Source organism: Cetorhinus maximus, chromosome 21, assembly GCF_964194155.1.
Source record: "Cetorhinus maximus chromosome 21, sCetMax3.hap1.1, whole genome shotgun sequence".
Taxonomy (NCBI): Eukaryota; Metazoa; Chordata; class Chondrichthyes; order Lamniformes; family Cetorhinidae; genus Cetorhinus; species Cetorhinus maximus.
In genome coordinates this window covers 30,301,399-30,322,632 of record NC_135899.1, presented here as the reverse complement: position 1 = coordinate 30,322,632, position 21,234 = coordinate 30,301,399, and the positions used below count along the sequence as shown (strand labels likewise).

The 21,234-nt window shown below is 43.9% G+C and overlaps 1 protein-coding gene and 1 non-coding gene across 3 annotated transcripts in view; one reads left to right on the top strand and one right to left on the bottom strand.

Moving 5' to 3' along the window:
• LOC144695807 (uncharacterized) overlaps positions 1-17,930 on the bottom strand; it is a 32,481-nt gene extending 14,551 nt beyond the window's left edge. The window contains exons 1-2 of one of the 2 annotated variants that reach the window (XM_078566798.1): positions 17,418-17,930; positions 16,793-16,997 (exon numbers count right to left, since the gene is read on the bottom strand). The gene's annotated coding sequence lies outside the window, so the exon portion shown is untranslated. The remainder of the gene's footprint in view (positions 1-16,792; positions 16,998-17,417) is intronic. The other variant, XM_078566795.1, reaches the window with a different exon arrangement.
• A 2,739-nt stretch (positions 17,931-20,669) lies between these two features.
• On the top strand, positions 20,670-20,741 carry trnae-cuc (transfer RNA glutamic acid (anticodon CUC)). Its single transcript has one exon. It is a non-coding gene; the product is annotated as a tRNA-Glu (tRNA).
• Positions 20,742-21,234: the final 493 nt, after the last annotated feature.

Here is a 21,234-nt window from a genome sequence, read left to right as displayed (position 1 = left end):
TTTGCTACTTTCTCTGTGCCCAGCACTACCTGGATTCCTGGCAACAGAAAGAGCATTTCAGGTTCAGTATTACAAGTTTCATTGAATACAGGATGAAGAGAACAATAATTCAAAGATGACACTCAGCTGTGAGATTGGTTCAGTTTCCACTAATATTGATGGTGAGAATGTCCATGGTGCAGTTTTTGACAAATATCGTCTCCCACAGAGATGGAAGGGGCAGAGTAATTCTACACAATGCAACTCAACCAGGATTTTGATAGAGCCTCCCAAACCCATGACCTCCACCCTCCTAAATAGCAAGGGGAAGAAGGTGCATGGGAACACCAACACCTTCAAGTTCCGTCCAAGTCACACACTATCCTGACTTGGAAATGCATCACCATTCCTTCAGTGTCACTAGATAAAAATCTGTTAACTTGTCCTGCCCAAATGGAGCTAACTAAAAAGACATAGCCAGAAAACCAGTTCTTGTTCAAACAACGCCCACACTGATGCAAATTTAAATGTTCAGTTTCTGCTTCTCGACTCAGTTCTCTGAGAAACACATGCAATAAAACAAAAACAAGATGTTGCAAATGATGAAAACCTGAAACAAAAACAAAAAAACAGTGGAAATACAGAGCAAACATTTTAGGTCCCTGACTCTCGGTTAAGCCTACGGCAAAACACTTACTGCCAGCCACTCAGAAGTAGCAGTTGTGGTTCCCACAATTCTTTGTGTCCCAGAATCTGCTCTATCCAACGTACTCATTTCTCCATGCATTGAGAGTACGCATCCTGCCCAGGGCCAACCGCGGGGCAATCTGGGTGGGTCCTTTATTGCAAGTCAGACAAGTCGGAGAAGAAACCGGGAAGCGGAGACGAGGATGGGGAAGGTTCTGCTTCATGGGTTTAATGGTGACCCCCTTAGGGCCCTAGTTGTACATCCCTTGGGCCTGGCAGCTTGATTCGGGGCCTGAGACCAGCACTCGATGTAGCCCTCACTCGTTTTCCTGGAACCGGACTGTGCACGCTCCTCACAAACAGGTGGTATACGGGACTGGGGCCTTCCTACGCTGCTCACTACGGCCCTTCTGAAGGAGATAGGTCATAGCCTACCATGCAGCGCACTCTGGGTATCATCATTCACCACTATCTGATAATGAAACTGCTCTGAAACTGACCATTCGGCTTTTGTTCAGCTCTCCAATTAGTCTAAGCTCCTTCTCCATAATCATCTTTTATTCATAATCTTTCAACTTCATAAAATTCAATTTTGAAAGTTGAAGGACTACTTGGTGTCAGTTTTTGCCTGATTTACAGTCTTGTGTAGAACATTTTCATATTTTGAGGTGCAATATTAATGGCAATTGTTGGTATAATTGCCATTTAAACCAAGGGGGCTAAGATCCAAATGAGCCATGATATAATTCAATGGTAGAATAGTTTGGAGGGGTTAAATGGCCTCCTCCATTTACAGAGTTGATTATTGCGATCTCCTTTTGCAGGGTATTTGAAGGGGAGGATTTGCAGACAGGGATAAATATGAGCCCCTCCTGTTCCTCCACCTTACTCAGGCTGCCATTGGGAAAAGATCCAGTGAACCTGCTGGAAAGTGCATGTGTGGGGTGTCTCCACTTTCTTAAGAAAGTTGCACAAAGTAGGCTGCTGGAGACTGAGTGCAGCGAGACCGAGTGCTTAAATCTTGGAATTTGGTAAGTGAGGGAATTTGGTGCTGTGAAGGAGGAGGTACTATCCTGGCCTTTTACAAAAAAGAGTAGTCTAAGAGAGGGAGCTGGAGACAACGAGACCCAAGAGCTGAAGACCAGGGGCATTAATTGAGAGCACAAGTAAGTATTTGGTGAGTCTCCCACTCCCTGCAATTCACACTGACAATCGGTCCACCTCCCTCCAATTTCAGACCATCATTCTCTCCCTCCTTCCCTCTCATATCATTCTGGCACTCTATTGTTGCCTCGATAGCTCAACCCTTCAATTTCACCGCCATTTTTTGTCATCTTGCCGACGTGCTTTAAGTGACAATACCACTACAAACTCTGAGAAAGAATTCCTGCACACGGTAAGGAGCTGTCTTTAATCACTTGACACAGCAGCAACAGCATGCAGGAAGCAGCAATTGTGTGGGAAGTACTAAGGCAAAGAGGGGCCAGGAGCTGTGCTGAGGGGGTGAGAAGCAGCCAAAAATAGTGCTTCATATATTTAGAGCCCATAACCCATGAGTTAAATCTTACCTTTGGTACATATTTTTGGCCATCCCTAGTCTCGGAGACAAACTTTTCCCCCTTGGAACCCATTTTAATGGTTAGATGTTTCAAGTGGGGCTCCAGACGAAGGAATACCTCCTGAAACATAGGAGCTCCAGCCCTTCATTTTCTGATGCTAAACATTGTACACATTGTATTTTACTTACTAATTTCCCACACCACCTGAAATAGTGTTAGATAAATGCTACATGGCACATCTTAAATCTTTACTAACTTTGGGAACAAAGTTAGAATGCTCGGGATGGAGAGATTGAAAGCAGGGCAGGAAACAGATTTGAAAACTTATACTGAAGAAAATAGGAAAGGAAAAATACAAGTGAGAAATGTACAGAGAAATAACAATATGACCAGCTGAACAAAGAAGCAGGGGAAACAAAACTGAGAGAGAGGAAATACGAGTTAATAAGATCATTGGAATTCAACTGCCTGGGAGACAATTAGCCGCAAGAGGTTTACTGAAAATAAACACGCGATATAGCAAACAGGGTGCACAGACAATTCCTGTTTACATTTATTCCTAGCAAATCTGACAAAGCACAGCTTTGACTGATGCAGAGAATCTGTTGTTTTACAACAATTAGGGTATGGCACAATGTAACAGACTATTTATCAGAGCTACTGACTTATGTAAAAGATGTGCATTCCCATTTTTATGCTTTGGAAATTATAACAATGTTTTGGGGACTAAATTGCAGACACAAACACAGTTGTCTCAGGAAACAATCATCTTAACGTGGAGACTATTAACGCTCTTGTGAAGGGCACTGGGACATTTTTTTTTAAACTTTTGTTAAGATGAGTTAAGATGCTATACAAGTGGAAGTTTCTGTTTCTGATTGTGTTTGGGTTCCCTGTCTGAGCTGTAAACTCATGCTGCAGAAATGTGGCTCATCAGCTGAATGTGGAAAGGGATTCACGAGGTCATCCCATTTACAGGCAGAGCAGCACAGTCACATCAGAGAGTGATTTCTTTTCAGATCCTGTACATGTGCAAAGAGATTTACTCAGTGTTCCTACCAGTTAAAAATTCAACATTAAATATTGAAATGATTTGATGCACGATTGGCACATTCTTACTGGGGAGAGGCTATTTAAATGCTCTGAGTATGAGAAGTGATTCACTTGTTCACCACCCCACTGTTGACACACCAATGAGTTCACACTTGATTGCTTTCTTTCCATTTCTCTCCTGGGATTTTCGAATCACACTTGACTCTAGCAGTTCATTCTGCTGTTATTGCAGCTGTTAATCGCATCCAGGGTAGAACTATGGTGGATTGCCAGTGCACTTGTGTTTCTGTATTGACTATTAATTTTACATCTTGGCCTGCTGGATCCAATCTCAACTGGATCACGTAACATAATTCCTATGCATCAATTTGGCTGACCAATCGTGGAACTGTTAGCCAGTATTGCCCGCGGGGCAGAACGTGCACTATCCTCACTGAACTCAGCCTGATTTCAGATTTATAGAGGGCTGAATTTGGGAGACCGGCCAGCCCAGCACTGTAAGGACACAGACCATTACAAACTTCCAATTCCTGGAAGTTCCCCTCCAAAATGCGCACCATTCTGACTTGGAACCATGTTTCTGTTCCTTCACTGTCGTTGGGTCAAAATACTGGAACTCCCTTCCCAACGGCACAATGGATGTACCCACTGCAGTGCTTCAAGAAGGCACCTCAGCACCGCCGTCTCAAGAGCAATTAGAGATGGGGCAATAAATGCTGGCCTAGCCAGCGATACCCACACCTGCAAAATATTTTTTATAAAATTAAACCCTGGCTGATTTGTATCTTCACTCCATTTACTGGCATTGGCTCCATCTAACTTAATATACTTGTAGTGTAAAAATGAATCAATTTCAGTTTCAACATTTTCTATTCACTTCAGTGCCACCAAGATTTTGGAGTGTTGCAGATTTTCACTCCCCTTTGAAGAAAGAGTTGTTTGACATCACTCTGAATGGCCAGGGTTTAGTTATTAAGGTTATGACCCCATTCTTTTGGAATCCCCCACAGGAGGAAATACTTTCTCTGTATCTAAATTATATTGCACAGTGTTTGGGTTGTACAGGACTATGTACTTACTGTGCCTTGCTGAGGGTTTACAGGTCTATTTTTGCATGCTGGGGGTTCTGTAAGTCTGTGTCTTTGCAATATAGTATTGGATGTTTCTACTAGCCTATGTCTGTACAGTGTAATACTCAGGTATTTACAGATCCTAACTTCCCTCATGCAATCTTGGAGCTCATTTATGTCAATATACTAGTAATTATGTTGTATAGCAATTACATTGTTAAGACAATGCTTGTTAAAACAGGTGATGGACATTGGTTCTCCCATCAAAATCGTGTAAATAGGTACAGCTGAAACAGTCTGGTGTGAAAGGGACTGCAGTAAGTTTGTAGCACTAAAGAGCTGTCTTGAGAATAAACCAGCTTGAGGTAAAAGACTATCTTTGGGCTCATTGTTCCATTACAAGCACTAATTATAAATAACATGGTAGTAGAGGATGAACTTTAAGCTTTGGTGATTGATTGCTGTACATGAAGCTTTTTGTCTCAATCCTGAGGGAAAAGAAACATACTGCTGCTGACAATTTAAGTTATGGAATGACGGAAGGATGGTCCCAATTTTTTCTGATTCTGTACCATATCAGCAATGGAAGGCTGAAGTTGAGATGTGGACCCAGGTACTCTATACCCCAAAAGAAGCAAGCTATGGCTTTGGCATTATCATTACCAGCAAAAAGTAAGATTTGGAATAACATATTTTCATAATGGAATGTGGATGCTTTGGGTCACGAAGAGGGATTGAACCTTCTGTTACAGTTTTTGGATAAGTTTTACAAAAAGGATGATTTATTGGAAGTTTCTGAACTTTTGATGGATTTAATAAAACAAATGGTCAGTCCATGGAGGAATATATTATGGATTTTGATAAATGGTATAAGAGATTGAAGAGATTTGAACTTGAAATCCCAGAGTCTGTATTGGCATTTAAGTTACTTGAATGTGTACATATCTCTCATGTTGATAGACTTTCAGTATTGACAGGAGTTCAATTCTGGGAGAAATACTCTCTCCTAGACCAATGGCTGCTGCCCTAAAAACATTTATTGGAAAACAGTCATTCCCAGTCACTTTCTTAGCAAATACAAACAACTTTGTATAAAACAAAGGATGGAAGATTCTATGGTGGCCAAATTTCGAGATCGACCAAATATTAGATGAAGATTCCAGTCCTTGTACTGGGTTACTGACAGGCCGTATGAAAATGGTCGTAATTTTAGTCAATTTGAGAGTCAAGCCAAAAAGCAGGTCTGGGATGGTGACCGTGGGCGTTTAACCCGAAAAATGCACTGGGAATGGTTAATCAGTGTTATCAGTGTCATTCTCAGTATCATTAAGCAATGAATTGCCCACAGCGAAAGAATCAGGTTTTTGAAGTAACTTGCAACTGATTCTTCTGAAACTGACAATGACGATGGTGACTGCCATGATGGAATTGTGTTCGTCACTGAAAGTTTGAATCCAGTGACAAGTATCTTGATGGTCAATTCCTTCAACTGTGCAGTTCTGGACAGTGGTTGTACTTCTACAGTGTGTGGGGTGGATTGGTTTAACTGCTGCCTGGAGTCTCTCAATGGAGCAAACCGGGGGAAGGTCAAGGAATATGAAAGCTCTAGGTGATAACACATTAACATCTTCCAAAAAGGTAGCCCTCCCTTGCAAGATAGCAGAGATCAGTCTGTTCCTCAGTATTACTGTGGTTACTAGCGACAGGCCACTATTCTTAAGTTGATTCGCGATGAAAAAGGCTCAGATGATACTAGACATGATGAATGATAGAGCTGTTGCGTTCGGAAAAAATGTGATCTACATTTTACTCGGTCAGGCCATTACTGCCTACCACTAAGGAAGCCAGATATTTCTCATCAAAAAGTTAATGACGTTTTGTTAACTTCCGGGAATAAGAATTTGGTGGGCAAAAAAGATTATTTGGAAGTTACACAGACAGTTTGTACATCTGGCGCCACAAAAACTGAAAACTCAGAGATGTTCGAGTGCTTAATAAAGGGTAGGATGACCTTATTGTCATAGAATCATAGAGTTATGCAGCACAGAAACAGGCCCTTCAGCCCATCGTGTCTATGCTGGCCATCAAGCACCTATCTATTCTAATCTCATTATCAAGCACTTGAGCCATAGCCCTGTATTCTATGGTGTTTCAAGTGCTCATCTAAATACTTCTTAAATGTTGTGAGGGTTCCTGCCTCTATCAGCCGCTCACGCAGTGTGTTCCAGATTCCAATCACCCTCTGGGTGAAAAAATCCCTCCTCAAATCCCCTCCAAACTTCCTGCCTTTTACCTCAAATCTATGCCCCCTGGTTATTGACACCTCCGCTAAGGGGAAAAGTTTCTTCTTATCTACCCTATCTATGGCCCTCATAATTTTGTATACCTCTATCAGGTTACCACTCAGCCTTCTGTACTCTTAAGGAAAAGAACCCTAGCCTATCAAGTCTCTCTTCATAGCTGAATGTCTCCACAACAGGCAACATCCTGGTGAATCTCCTCTGCACCCTCTCCAATGCAATCATATCCCTCCTATAGTGTGGCGACCAGAACTGCACACAGTCCTCCAGCTGTGGCCTAACACACATTTTATACAGCTTCAACATAACCTCCCTGCTCTTATATTCTATGCCTCAGCTAATAAAGGTAAGTATCCCGTATGCTTTCTTAATTATTGAGTAAATCACTACTCAGTGTGAAATTTGCATTAAATATCACAAGACAACACAGTGTCCTGTTGTGAGCTTGCCACCCGCCATGGAATTTAATGATGCAGTGGCAATGGATTTAAAAGGGTTTTTTTGCTGCACTTCATGGATATGGCAACCAGATTTAGCCTGTCCACTATAATACATAGTAAAGACAAATGGACCATTGTCAATAAGGTCATGGAGAGACGGATGGGAACAGGATTAGGAACACCAAAAAAATTCATGACAGATAATGGTGGGGAATTTGCCAATGAGTAATTTCAAGACGTGTAAAAATTTGAACATCGTAGTTATGCACACTGCAGCAAAGAGCCCGCTTAGTAATGGTCACCGCAAGAGAAACCATGTGGTGATAGACAACATGTTACATAAGATATTGGCTGATTAACAAGATTGCAAATTGCAAATAGCTCTGGCATAGGCAGTGCACGGAAAGAACTTTTAACAAGTGGTTGGGAGTACAGTCCGTATCAGTTGGTGTCCAGGAGAAATCTGCAGTTGTCTTCAGTGTTATCAGATGCCCCCACCCCTGCCCTAGGAGAAACTAGCTCCACTTTTTTTACTCATCTGAATTGTTTGCATGCAGGCAGAAAAGCTTTCATTAAAGCGGAGGTATTGGAGAAAATTCAGCGAGACTTACAGCACTGCAAACGGCCATCAGGAGTTTGGACAAGGAGACGTGGTATATTACAAAAGAGAAGGCCGGAAAGAGTTGAAAGGCCCTGGCAAAGTGATAGGAAGTGATGGAAACATAGTAATTATGCAACACAGCAATCAAACTGTTAGGGTACATTCTTTGAGGTTACTGTGCACTGACTATACCTTTACAGGTTCTGAACAGGATATAGAAAGGGAAGAGGCACCGTGCACTTCACATACACATACACATTGGGCTGTTATGAGGGGGTATGGCAGATAGGAGGTCAACTGACAATAAGCAAAGTAACACTGAGGTACAGGATAAGGCTATTTTTCCAAAAGGGCAACTACCCAAAGTAAGAACAAAGGTAACATACATGCCAGAAGGGGCCAAAGTGTGGAAGGATGCCACCATCATAAGAAGAGCAGGAAATCCCACCGGTAAATACAAACATTGGTTATATGTGCAGGTTGAAGGACAGGAGATAAGACCTTTGGATTGGCAAACCGAGGTAAAGATGTGGAAACCCAGAAAGCGCAGTATGAGTTCTGACAGTGGACCAGAAAGTGGTTGTGACCCCAGAAAAAGACCACGGACTTGCGAATGGGAATCTGCTCGCAGGCAGCATATAGTAGTAGTCCAGACAGAGAGAGGAATGCGAGTAGAGTTCGTTGATTGACAAGAACGAAGACTACAGAACAAGCTAAGAATGTCAATAGAAGTAGAAATCCTTATGACCAAGAGGTTTTAGTAGCTGCTAATAAACTAGAAAATAAGCTGAAAAAGGAAGCCAAGCAGAGAGAGTTGGGAAGTTGGAAGGAATTGCAGTATATACTGAAATACCTGACAGGGGACGGACAGCCAGCCTTATCTCACAGGTGGATCTGCACAAAAATGGTAATTCCAGACAAAGGTAAAGCGAGATTAGTAGCCCGATACGTTGAAGAAAGATTCGGGACCAGGATATCAGGATGGACTCGCCTGCTGCAGGATAAGTGAGCTTGAAAATGTTTTTAAAAACTATTTCAGCATCATATTCCTTGGAGTACAAATCGATTGATATAAAGATTGCACTTTTGCAGGGGCAGAAGTTTTTTTTTTGAAACAGCCTAAAGAAGCTGACAATGTAGAAGGAAAGCTGAAAATTGAATAAGTGTGTTTATGGATTTAATGACCATCAAGATTATGGTAATTTTTTCCATGAAGTCTGTCCTGTTGGAAACAGTTTGCGTTCAGTTAAAGGCGGACCTGCACTGGGACCATAAGGAGAAACTAACAGAAATCTTTATCATGCATGTTAATGATTTTCTGTGGGGGGCTCTGTAGAATATGAGCAATGGGTAATCGAGAAGATAACGAAGGAATTCAAGGGCGGAAGTCAGGCTTCAGGGGCCTTTAAATACATAGGTTTAGATATTAAGCAGAGCAAGTCAGGAGTGACACTGAATCACTAATCTTATCTAAAAACTGTTAATTGTATCCCAAAAAATCGGGTTAGATCCTCACAAAAAAGGGGATCCTGCTTCAAAGGAAGAAACACAACAATTGACAAATTTGATTGGGCAGTTGAACTGGTTGTGCATTCAGACTAGATCTGACACTAGTTATGACGTGTTGGAGCTGAGTACTATGAGGGAACATGCTACAGTTGAGGTTCTGTGAGCAAATAAATCATTAAAGAAATTAAATTCAGAGAGATGCACACTCAAGTTTGCAGCTTTGGGTGAACCAGAAGATTTAAGGTTGGTCATTTTCATCAATGATTCACATGCCAATCTTCCAGGTGGGTATTCCAGCACAGCAGGGTTTATCATATTCTTGGTAGGACAGAATGATAAATGTTGCCCGCTGGGTTGGGAGTCCAAGAAAATAAAAAGTAGCAAAGTACCTAAATGATGAAACACTGAACTAGTAGAAGCGATAGATATGGGGTTTACTTATCCAATACACTGAAATATTATATAACAGGCAGTGTGAGAAAAGTTTGCCCATAGAAAGTTATGTTGACAACCAGTCTCTTTGGGATAATGCTCATTCGACGAAAAGTGTGCTTAAAAAAAGTCTAAGATTACACCTAGATAACATAAAAGAAAGGTTGGAGAGAAGAGAGATCTCTAAGACACGATAGGTTGACAAAAGTCACCAACTATCAGACTGTTTTACGAAAAGAAATGCCTGGTCCAAGAAATTGCCATGTGTATTGGAAGAGGGGCGTCTTATGTTATAATAACAAATGAGAAAACATTATTTGCTTTATAATTGTGTGTATATGGTAAAGGAAATGTGGGGTCCATAAATGTGAAATTACATGACTTTATTTGCTAAAAACAAAAAACTGCGGATGTTGGAAATCCAAAACAAAAACAGAAATACCTGGAAAAACTCAGCAGGTCTGGCAGCATCGGTGGAGAAGAACAAAGTTGACGTTTCGAGTCCTCATGACCCTTCAACAGAACTAAGTAAAAATAGGAGAGGGGTGAAATATAAGCTGGTTTAAGGTGGGGGGAGAGAAGTGGGGGGGGGGAGGGTGCGCGGTGGTTGTAGGGACAAGCAAGCAGTGATAGGAGCAGATAATCAAAAGATGTCACAGACAAAAGAGCAAAGAGGTGTTGAAGGTGGTGATATTATCTAAGAGAATGTGCTAATTAAGAATGGATGGCAGGACAGGCAAGGTACAGATAGCTCCAGTGGGGGTGGGGTGAAATAAGACTAAAAGGGCATAAAAGGTATAGATTTAAAAGTAATGGAAATAGGTGGGGAAAGAAAAATCTATATAAATTATTGGAAAAACAAAAGGGAGGGGGAAGAAAAGGAAAAGGGAGTGGGGATGGAGGAGGGAGTTCAAGATCTAAAGTTGTTGAACTCAATATTCAGTCCGGAAGGCTGTAAGGTGCCTAGTCGGAAGATGAGGTGCTGTTCCTCCAGCTTGCGTTGAGCTTCACTGGAACAACGCAGCAAGCCAAGGACAGACATGTGGGCAAGAGATCAGGGTGGAGTGTTAAAATGGCAGGCGACAGGGAGGTCTGGGTCATTCTTGCGGACAGACCGAAGGTGTTCTGCAAAGCGGTCGCCCAGTGTGCGTTTGGTCTCTCCAATGTAGACGAGACTGCATTGGGAGCAACGAATGCAGTGGACTAAGTTAGGGGAAATGCAAGTGAAATGCTGCTTCACTTGAAAGGAGTGTTTGGGCCCTTGGACGGTGAGGAGAGAGGAAGTGAAGGGGCAGGTGTTGCATATTTTGCGTATGCACGGGGAAGTGCCGTAGGTGGGTGTTGAGGAGTAGGGGGGTGATGGAGGAGTGCACCAGGGTGTCACGGAGGGAACAATCCCAACGGAATGCCGCCAGGGGGGTGAAGGGAAGATGTGTTTGGTGGTGGCATCATGCTGGAGTTGGCGGAGGATGATCCTTTGAATGCGGAGTCTGGTGGGGTGATAAGTGAGGACAAGGGGGACCCTATCATGTTTCTGGGAGGGAGGAGAAGGCGTGAGGGCGGATGCGTGGGAGATGGGCCGGACATGGTTGAGGGCCCTGTCAACGACCGTGGGTGGAAAACCTCGGTTAAGGAAGAAGGAGGACATGTCAGAGGAACTGTTTTTGAAGGTAGCATCATCAGAACAGATGCGACGGAGGCGAAGGAACTGAGAGAATGGGTTGCAGTCCTTACAGGAAGCGAGGTGTGAGGAGCTGGAGTCAAGGTAGCTGTGGGAGTTGGTAGGCTTGTAATGGATATTGGTGGACAGTCTATCACCAGAAATTGAGACAGAGAGGTCAAGGAAGGGAAGTGTCAGAGATGGACCATGTGAAAATGATGGAGGGGTGGAGATTGGAAGCAAAATTAATAAATTTTTCCAGGTCCCGACGAGAGCATGAAGCAGCACCGAAGTAATCATCGATGTACCGGAGAAAGAGTTGTGGGAGGGGGCCGGAGTAGGACTGGAACAAGGAATGTTCCACATACTCCATAAAGAGACAGGCATAGCTGGGTCCCATGTGGGTACCCATAGCCACACCTTTTATTTGGAGGAAGTGAGAGGAGTTAAAGGAGAAATTGTTCAGTGTGAGAACAAGTTCAGCCAGATGGAGGAGAGTGGTGGTGGATGGAAATTGTGCGGGCCTCTGTTCAAGGAAGAAGCTGAGAGCCCTCAGAACATCCTGGTGGGGGATGGACGTCCATGGTGAAGAGGAGGCGGTTGGGGCCAGGGAACTGGAAATTGTTGATGTGACATAAGGTGTCAGAGGAATCATGGATGTAGGTGGGAAGGGACTGGACAAGGGGAGAGAGAAGGGAGACAAGATAACGAGAAATGAGTTCCATGGGGCAGGAACAGGCTGACATGATCGGTCTGCCGGGACAGTCCTGTTTGTGGATTTTGGGTAGGAGGTAGAAGCGGGCCGTCCGAGGTTGGACGACTATCAGGTTGGAAGCTATGGGAGGAAGATCTCCAGAGGAGATGAGGTCAGTGACAGTGCTGGAAATAATTTCTTGATGTTCAGTAGTGGGGTCATGGTCCAGGGAGAGGTAGGAGGAAGTGTCTGCGAGTTGACGCTCAGCCTCCGCGGAGGTCGGACGGCTCGCTTCTACCTCCTACCCAAAATCCACAAACAGGACTGTCCCGGCAGACCAATCGTGTCAGCCTGTTCCTGCCCCACGGAATTCATTTCTCGTTATCTTGACTCCCTTCTCTCTCCCCTTGTCCAGTCCCTTCCCACCTACATCCGTGATTCCTCTGACACCTTACGTCACATCAACAATTTCCAGTTCCCTGGCCCCAACCGCCTCCTCTTCACCATGGACGTCCAATCCCTCTACACCTCCATCCCCCACCAGGATTGTCTGAGGGCTGACTGCTTCTTCCTCGAACAGAGGCACGAACAATCCCCATGCACCACTATTCTCCTCCATCTGGCTGAACTTGTTCTCACACTGAACAATTTCTCCTTTAACTCCTCTCACTTCCTCCAAATGAAAGGTGTGGCTATGGGTACCCGCATGGGACCCAGCTATGCCTGTCTTTTTATGGAGTATGTGGAACATTCCTTGTTCCAGTCCTACTCCGGCCCCCTCCCACAACTCTTTCTCCTGTACATCGATGATTACTTCGGTGCTGCTTCATGCTCTCGTCGGGACCTGGAAAAATTTATTAAATTTGCTTCCAATCTCCACCCCTCCATCATTTTCACATGGTCCATCTCTGGCACTTCTCTTCCCTTCCTTGACCTCTCTGTCTCAATTTCTGGTGATAGACTGTCCACCAATATCCATTACAAGCCTAACGACTCCCACAGCTACCTCGACTACAGCTCCTCACACCCTGCTTCCTGTAAGGACTCCATCCCATTCTCTCAGTTCCTTCGCCTCCGTCGTATCTGTTCTGATGATGCTACCTTCAAAAACAGTTCCTCTGACATGTCCTCCTTCTTAACCGAGGTTTTCCACCCACGTTCGTTGACAGGGCCCTCAACCGTGTCCAGCCCATCTCCCGCGCATCCGCCCTCACGCCTTCTCCTCCCTCCCAGAAACATGATAGGGTCCCCCTTGTCCTCACTTATCACCCCACCAGCCTCCGCATTCAAAGGATCATCCTCCGCCACTTCCGCCCACTCCAGCATGATGCCACTACCAATCACATCTTCCCTTCGCCCCCACCGGCGGCATTCCGTAGAGATCATTCCCTCCATGACACCCTGGTCCACTCCTCCATCACCCCCTACTCCTCAACATCCACCTACGGCACCTCCCTATGCATACGCAAAATATGCAACACCTGCCCCTTCATTTCCTCTCTCAACACTGTCCAAGGGCCCAAACACTCCTTTCAAGTGAAGCAGCATTTCACTAGCATTTCCCCAACTTAGTCTACTGCATTCGTTGCTCCCAATGCAGTCTCCTCTACATTGGAGAGACCAAACGTAGACTGGGCGACCGCTTTGCAGAACACCTTCAGTCTGTCCGCAAGAATGACCCAGATCTCCCTGTTGCCTGCCATTTTAACACTCCAACCTGCTCTCTTGCCCACATGTCTGTCCTTGGCTTGCTGCATTGTTCCAGTGAAGCTCAACGCAAACCGGAGGAACAGCACCTCATCTTCCGACTAGGCACCTTACAGCCTTCCGGACTGAATATTGAGTTCAACAACTTTAGGTCTTGAACTCCCTCCTCCATCCCCACCCCCTTTTTCGTTTCATCCCCCTCCCTTTTGTTTTTTCCAATAATTTATATAGATTTTTCTTTCCCCACCTATTTCCATTACTTTTAAATCTATACCTTTTATGCCCTTTCAGTCTTATTTCACCCCACCCCCACTGGAGCTATCTGTACCTTGCCTGTCCTGCCATCCATTCTTAATTAGCACATTCTCTTAGATAATATCACCACCTTCAACACCTCTTTGCTCTTTTGTCTGTGACATCTTTTGATTATCTGCTCCTATCACTGCTTGCTTGTCCCTACAACCACCGTCTCCCCCTGACTTCTCTCCCCCCACCAACCCACCTTAAACCAGCTTATATTTCACCCCTCTCCCATTTTTACTTAGTTCTGTTGAAGGGTCATGAGGACTCGAAATGTCAACTTTATTCTTCTCCGCCGATGCTGCCAGACCTGCTGAGTTTTTCCAGGTATTTCTGTTTTTGTTTTGACTTTATTTGCTTCTGTTTCTTTCAAAAAGAATGGTCTTAAATTAATCAAAAGCTTCAATTTAAAAAAGAGGGGAATCTGTCAATACATCAGTAATTATATTGCATAGCAATTACAATGTTAAGACAACTGCTTGTTAAAACAGATGATGGACATTGGTTCTCCCACCAAAATTGTATAAATAGGTACAGCTGGAACACACTGGTGTGGAAGGAACTGGAGCAAGTTTGTTGCACTGAAGAGCAGTGTTGAGAATAAACTATCTTGAGGTAAAGTACTAGCTCTGGACTCATCTTCCACAACAAGCACTTATTGTGAATAACAATATAGTCCATGATACCCACCTCCTACTCGTTTGACACTATTTCCAGTAAACTGCTGACCACAAAACTTCCCCTGCTGGTCCTCTTAAGTACCATTCCACTCTCCTTTTTAAAAACTCCTGTCATCACTTGGCTCCTTGAAAACCAACCCTTTATCTCAGCAACCTTGCAATCTATTCTGCCATGCCACCCTCCCTTTCCTCTCCAAACTCTTTAAACATGTTATTGTCATCTCCCAAGCTCCTTCCCATCTTCTCCGGAACCTCGTGTTTGAGTGCTGGAACAGGCTGGGAGTTGAACGGCCTCCTCTTGTTTCTATTTTCGGAGCTTGCTTGATTACTTTTTGTACCTGTGCATTTGCTTATTAAACTGATTAAATGGGGTTGTTAAGGAGAAATTATTTTTTGTGAGGAGTCCAGAACTAGGAGCCAAACCTTAAAATTTGAGCTTGTCAATTCATGACTAAATTCAGAAATCACTGTTCACACAAGGGTATGTGGAGACCTAGAAATTGCTCCCACAAAAGATTGTGGATGCTAGAGGCCAACAAGAGCTTCCACCACTGAGATCGATAAGACTTTTTTTTGTTTAAGAATAATAGGGGAGATGAAACAAGGATTTAAATGGAGTTGGGATACAGGTCAGCCATGATTTGGTGAACTCGTTGAACTGAATAGCCTCCTCCTGTTCCTAAGTTGCACAGGGAACGATGTGACAGGTGTGTAATGGAAGTATCATGATGGCTGTAGAGGAACACTTTGCTCTCTCCCACTAGCCCCAAACCGTGCCCCCATTGCTTGTTAGAACCTTGGATTTATATCATACTTTCAACACTATCAAACCTCCCAAGGCATTTGACAGGAACATTTACAAGGAGAATTAAAGACTGAGCCATCTCGGGGCATATTCGAAGTGGTTGGTAAGTTTCACATCTGGTCTTAAAGGAGAGAATTAGTGAGAGAAATAAAGAGATCCAGTCCTTGGCAGCTGAAAGCACAGCAGCCAATGACGGAGCAAAGGAAATTGGGGATGCAAAAGTTGCCAGAATTGGAGGAGGGACCAATCTTGGAGGGGTTAGGGCTGCAGGAGGTGACAGGGATAGGGGAGGGCAAGGACATGGAGAGATTCGAAGGTGAGGATTAGAATGCAAAAATTGAGGATTTGTTATAGACACACAGACATCTACAGCGCTGAGGAGGACATTCAGCCCATCGTGTCCGCGCCGGTCAACAAAGATCTGACGACACTAATCTCATTTTCCAGCACTTGGAGGCTGTGGCAACGCAAGTGAATATTTAATTTTTTTTCAAATGTTACAAGAGTTTCTGACTCAATCAGCCTTTCCGGCAGAGAGTTCCAGACTCCCAACTCTGGATGAAAAAATTTCTCCTCGATTCCCCTCTATTCCCCTCTTAGCCTTCTACCTCATATCCTAATTATGTGCCCCTGGTTATTGACCCCTCTACTAATGGAAAAAGTGCCTTCCTATCCACCCTATCTCTGCCCCTCATAATCTTATACACCTCCATCAGGTCCCCTGTCAACTTTCATTGCTTCAAGGAAAACAACCCCACCTATCCAATCTTTCCTCATAGCTCAGGCCCTCCAGCCCAGGCGGCATCCCGGTAAATCTCCTCTACACCCTCTCCAGTGCAATCACATCCTTCCTATAATGAGGTGACAAGAACTGCACGCAGTACTCTAGTTGTGGCCTAACCAATGTTTTATACAGTTCCAGCATAACCTCCCTGCTCTTGTATTCCATGCCTCGGCTAATAAAGGCAAATATCCCACACGCCTTCTGAACCACCTTATCTACCTGCCCTGCTACCTCCATGGATATGCACACCAAGATCCCCCTGATATTCAGTGCTTTCCAGGGTCCTACCATTCATAGTGTAATCCCTTGCCTTGTTAGCCCTCCCCAAGTGCATTACCTCACACTTATCCAGGTTGAATTCCATTTGCCACTGCTCTGCTCACCTGATCAGTTCATTGATATGCTCCTGCAGTTTACGGCTATCCTCCTCACTATTTACCACCCTAGCGATTTTTGTGTCATCCGCAAACTTCTTGATCATACCCCTTGTTGGACCAGAAATGAATGCAGTAACTCGGTAACAGACACTTACAGTTCGCTGTCCAACATACAGGAACAGACAACATTTGTATCTGCAGAGAACAGGCAGGATGACAGCAGCAGTCCAGTTCGCAGATTTCGCACATCAGTGACAGGTTCAAGTATGAATGACTAGTGCAAGACACAGAGAGAGAGATCTTACGAAAGAGCATGGGTAGTCTTAAGGACAGCTTTCCAACCTTGCCTTCTCCATCAATCTGGAAATCAAGGAAAAATGGAGAAATACATGAATAAGGGGAAGGTTCAGGCCACTTCTTTTAACACAGTGAGTTCTTATGTGTTGAGATGCACTGTCTGAAAAGGCAGTGGAAACAGATTCAACAATAACTTCCAGAAGGGAATCAGGTAAATATCTGAATGGTATATATTTGCAGGGCTATGGGGTTGGGCAGGGGAGAAGGACTAATTGAATCACACTATCAGTGAGACAGCACCTTGAAAGGACCAAAGAGCCTCCTTCTGTGATGCATCATTCTATGACTGTGTCATTTTGAGCTCCAACCCATGACCCATTTGACAAGGAGGTGGCAGAGGGACAACGACTGAGCTGAGCTGCCACTCTGGGTGTGTGAGGGTAGAAATTCACAGGGAACCACAGGAAACCCCAAGAAACTCACCGTCCTGTTCTCTACTCCTGTCCACTCCTCCCCTCCCGACTCTGAGATCGGGTGTTGTTTACCAGCAAAGGGTATTAAGGGATATGGAGCAAAGGCAAATAAATAATTGGAATAGGGTCAAAGATCATGACTGATCATGAATGATGGTACAAGCTCGATGGGCTGAATGTCCTCTTCCCGTTCCTGTGCTCCTGCTGACAGAGCTCAAATCACCGCCCTCAACCACTGTGACCTCACAGAGCACGGCGTCGCTACTGCTGCCGAGACCTGGAGTCGGAGGAGCTGCCGCTCAGGCGCCCTCCCAGCGCCAGGCCCAGGCCTGGGGACCCAGGCAGCTCATGGGTACCAGCAAACTATCCCTCTGCAGGACTTTTCCCCTCCCACCTCAGTGCCCACAGGCCTCAGCACAGCCGACCCAAAGCCGCCGCCATCATCACAACTGCTTCACGCATGAACTGTTACTCAGACAACGCTGCTTCGTGACGGCGCAGCGCCTGCGCAGCCCGTATCGGTGGGTGACGCAGTGGTGTGTCACGTGACAGGAGGCAGCGATCCAGGATAGAGACATGTCAATCAAAGGAACAACAGTCACTGAGCACTGGGTCTTTAGAGTTCACTGCAAATGCAAAATATTATCCTGAAATATAAACATCGATATACAAAAGAAGAGAAATACAAGAATTGACAGAAAAATATAAATGCAGCAATTTGAAATAAAAATACAAATGTACGAATTGACATAAGTTCGGGTTATATTATTTGTGATCTGCCATTATCAGAGTCCGGTGATCTTCCCGACCTTGGGTATAAAATTAATAGAATATTTGGAATGGTTTTAAAATATTGTGCGATGCTGGACTGGAGCAACAGATGAGGCAGCAGGACCGGATAGAAATTATGATAAAGAGAAAATAACGATGTCAGGTAGGAAATAGAATTGAGGACCAGGCTGAGTATAATAGAAGCTTCAAAGGAAAGATGAAAAAAAACAAATATGAGAAGCAAGGAGGAGCATAAAAGAGATTGACAGCTAACATTGAATATAGTCGGAAGGTCTTCTATAGGCATGTATATAGTAAAAGGAGGAGCAGGGCCGATTCTGAATAAAAAGGGGATTTATGCGTGGAGGCAGAGGGCATAGCTGATGTATTGAATGAATACTTTACGGCGGCTACCTGGGCCACGTGAAAGAGGGGGTAAATCAGGCACCAGAAGGGTTTAAAATTTTTAAGGCAGAGGTATTGATAGGCTGTCTGTGTTTAAAGTTGATACAGTACCTGGACCAGTTGAGATGCGTCCATGAATACTGAAAGAAGTGAGATTGGAAAATGTAGAAGCACTAGCCATAATTTCCAGTCTTCTTTAGCCTCAGGGAATATGCCAGAGGAATGCTGAATTGCAAACGTTACTCCCAGGTTCAAAAAAATGTTGAACAGATAAGCCCAGCAACTACAGGCCAGTCAGTTTAATTTTGGTGGCAGAGAAATTTCTAGAAACAATAAATTGGGACAAAATTAATAGTTAGACAAATGTGGGTTGATTAAGGAAAGCCAACATGCATTTCTTAAGGGAAAATTGTTTTGCTAACTTGCTGAAGTTTTTTGAAGTAAGAGAGGACTGATGAGGGTAATGCTCTTGATATAGCGTACACGGACTCCCAAAAGGCATTTCACACAGTGCCACGTAACATGCTTGTGAGCAAAGTTGTAGCTCGTGGAATAAAAGGGACAGTAGCAACATGGATAAGATATTGGCTGAGCGACATGAAACAGAGCCATAGTTAATGTAGATTGTTCAGGCCGGAGGTTTGTAGTGTAGTTCCCCATGAGGCAGTGTTGGGACCCTACTTTTTCCTCACATATATTAATGACCAAGACCTCGGAGCACAGGAACAAAGTCAAAATTTGTGGATGATACGAAACCTGGAAGCATTGCAAATTATGAGGAGGATAGTGTGGAACTTCAAAAGGACTTAGACAAGTGGTGCAATGGCAGGATGGTGGCAGATGAAGTTCAATGTGGAGAAATATGAAGTGATTCATTTTGGTAGGAGGATCATGGAAAGACAATATAAAATAAAGGGTACAAATCTAAAGGGGATGCAGGAGCAAAGAGACTTAGGTATAAAGGTACATAACCAATTGAAGGCAGCAGGACAGGTTGAGAGAACAATTAATAAAGCATACAGTAATCTAGGCTGTTTTAATAGCGGCATAGATTATAAGAACAAGGAGGTCATATTGAACAGATATAAGACACGAGTTTAGCCTCAGCTGGAGTATTGCATCCAATTCTGGGTGCCCTGTTTGAGGAAGAATGTGAAGGCATTGGAGAGAGTGCAGAAGAGATTTATGAAAATGGTTCCGAGGATGAGGAATTTCATTTATGAAGATAGATTGGAGAAGTCGAGGCTGTTTTCCTTGGAGAAAAAAAGCTGGAAGGAGGTTTGATTGAGGAACTCAAAATCACGAAGGGTCTAGACAGATGCACAGGCCAGATAGGGAGAAACTATCCCCATTCCTGAAAGGATTGAGAACGAGAGGGCACAGATTTAAAGGAATGTTCAAAAGAAGCAAAAGTGAGGCATGGTTAAAGTCTGGAATGCTCTGCCTGAGAGTGTGGTGGTGGCAGGTTCAATCCAGGCATTCAAAGGGGAATTTTAGACTGTTATCTGAAAAGGAAGAATGTGCAGGGTTACAGGTAGTAGGCGAGAAATCTGTTGCTCATTCGGAGAGTTGGTACAGACACGATGGGCTGAATGACCTTTATCCGCCTGCGTCGTGTACACACAAAGTCCGAAGAAATAATTTCTCGGGATCTGCCCTACCATAAAGTTGCATTTATATAGCGCTCTTAACGTAGCTATTATGGATCTCGGGATTACATCAGGTTCTAAATATAAGAATATTTATGATTAATACTGTAATGCTTGAAAACAGGTTTTGGGTGTCTCAGTCAAGTAGTTGTGAATAGATGTATCTGTCTCTGTGTTATTTCTCAATGTGGTTCTGTGTATCTGTGCTGTGTATAAATATATTTAGGAGTAATTGAAAAAAAGAAACAAATAACAAGAAAAAACTGTCCGAATGAAGTCAGATTCAGGCGACTAAATCAACAAAAAATATAGGTTAATATAAATAGCCCTGTAACCAGTTATGATACGCATTTATATCCACACACAGAAACAAAAATATCAAAGGACCAGGTTGTGTTAATTATAATTAGCCTAGCTGTAACGAGTTGAGGCACAGTTCCCTGGTGGTCTAGTGGTTAGGATTCGGCGCTCTCACCGCCGCGGCCCGGGTTCGATTCCCGGTCAGGGAAGTCAATTTTTACAAAACTGGCAATCTTATCTCATGAAAGCCGATTTCTTTAAAATGAAAAGAAACAATGATATTCTGTTGCAAACCAAAGCAAATATTTGCCAAGTGAACAACGTCCTTTTGCGTGTCAGATCAAGCTGTTAAATGCTACATAGCGCAAACGTCTAAATTCTCAGCCTCAGGCCAGAAAAAAATATTAAGGAAGGCGGTAGAATCTGAATCGCCTGCACTCCGTTCAACAAATATTTCACTGTTCCAAACCACACAATTCACAAGGTAAAATTATCCATTATAAAGTAGTTAAACTCCTGAAGGGGTTTCCGAATTGTCTTCCCTAGATCTACAAAATCAGTTCACTGTCGTTCGGATTTATTTGGATGGAAACCGACCTCACGCCACCTCCGGGAAACACCATTCCAATTCTGAGCGCGGCGGGTTTTCTTTGGGCAGTAGGTTTCGCGGCATCACAACCACGTATTCTCAAAATCACATAT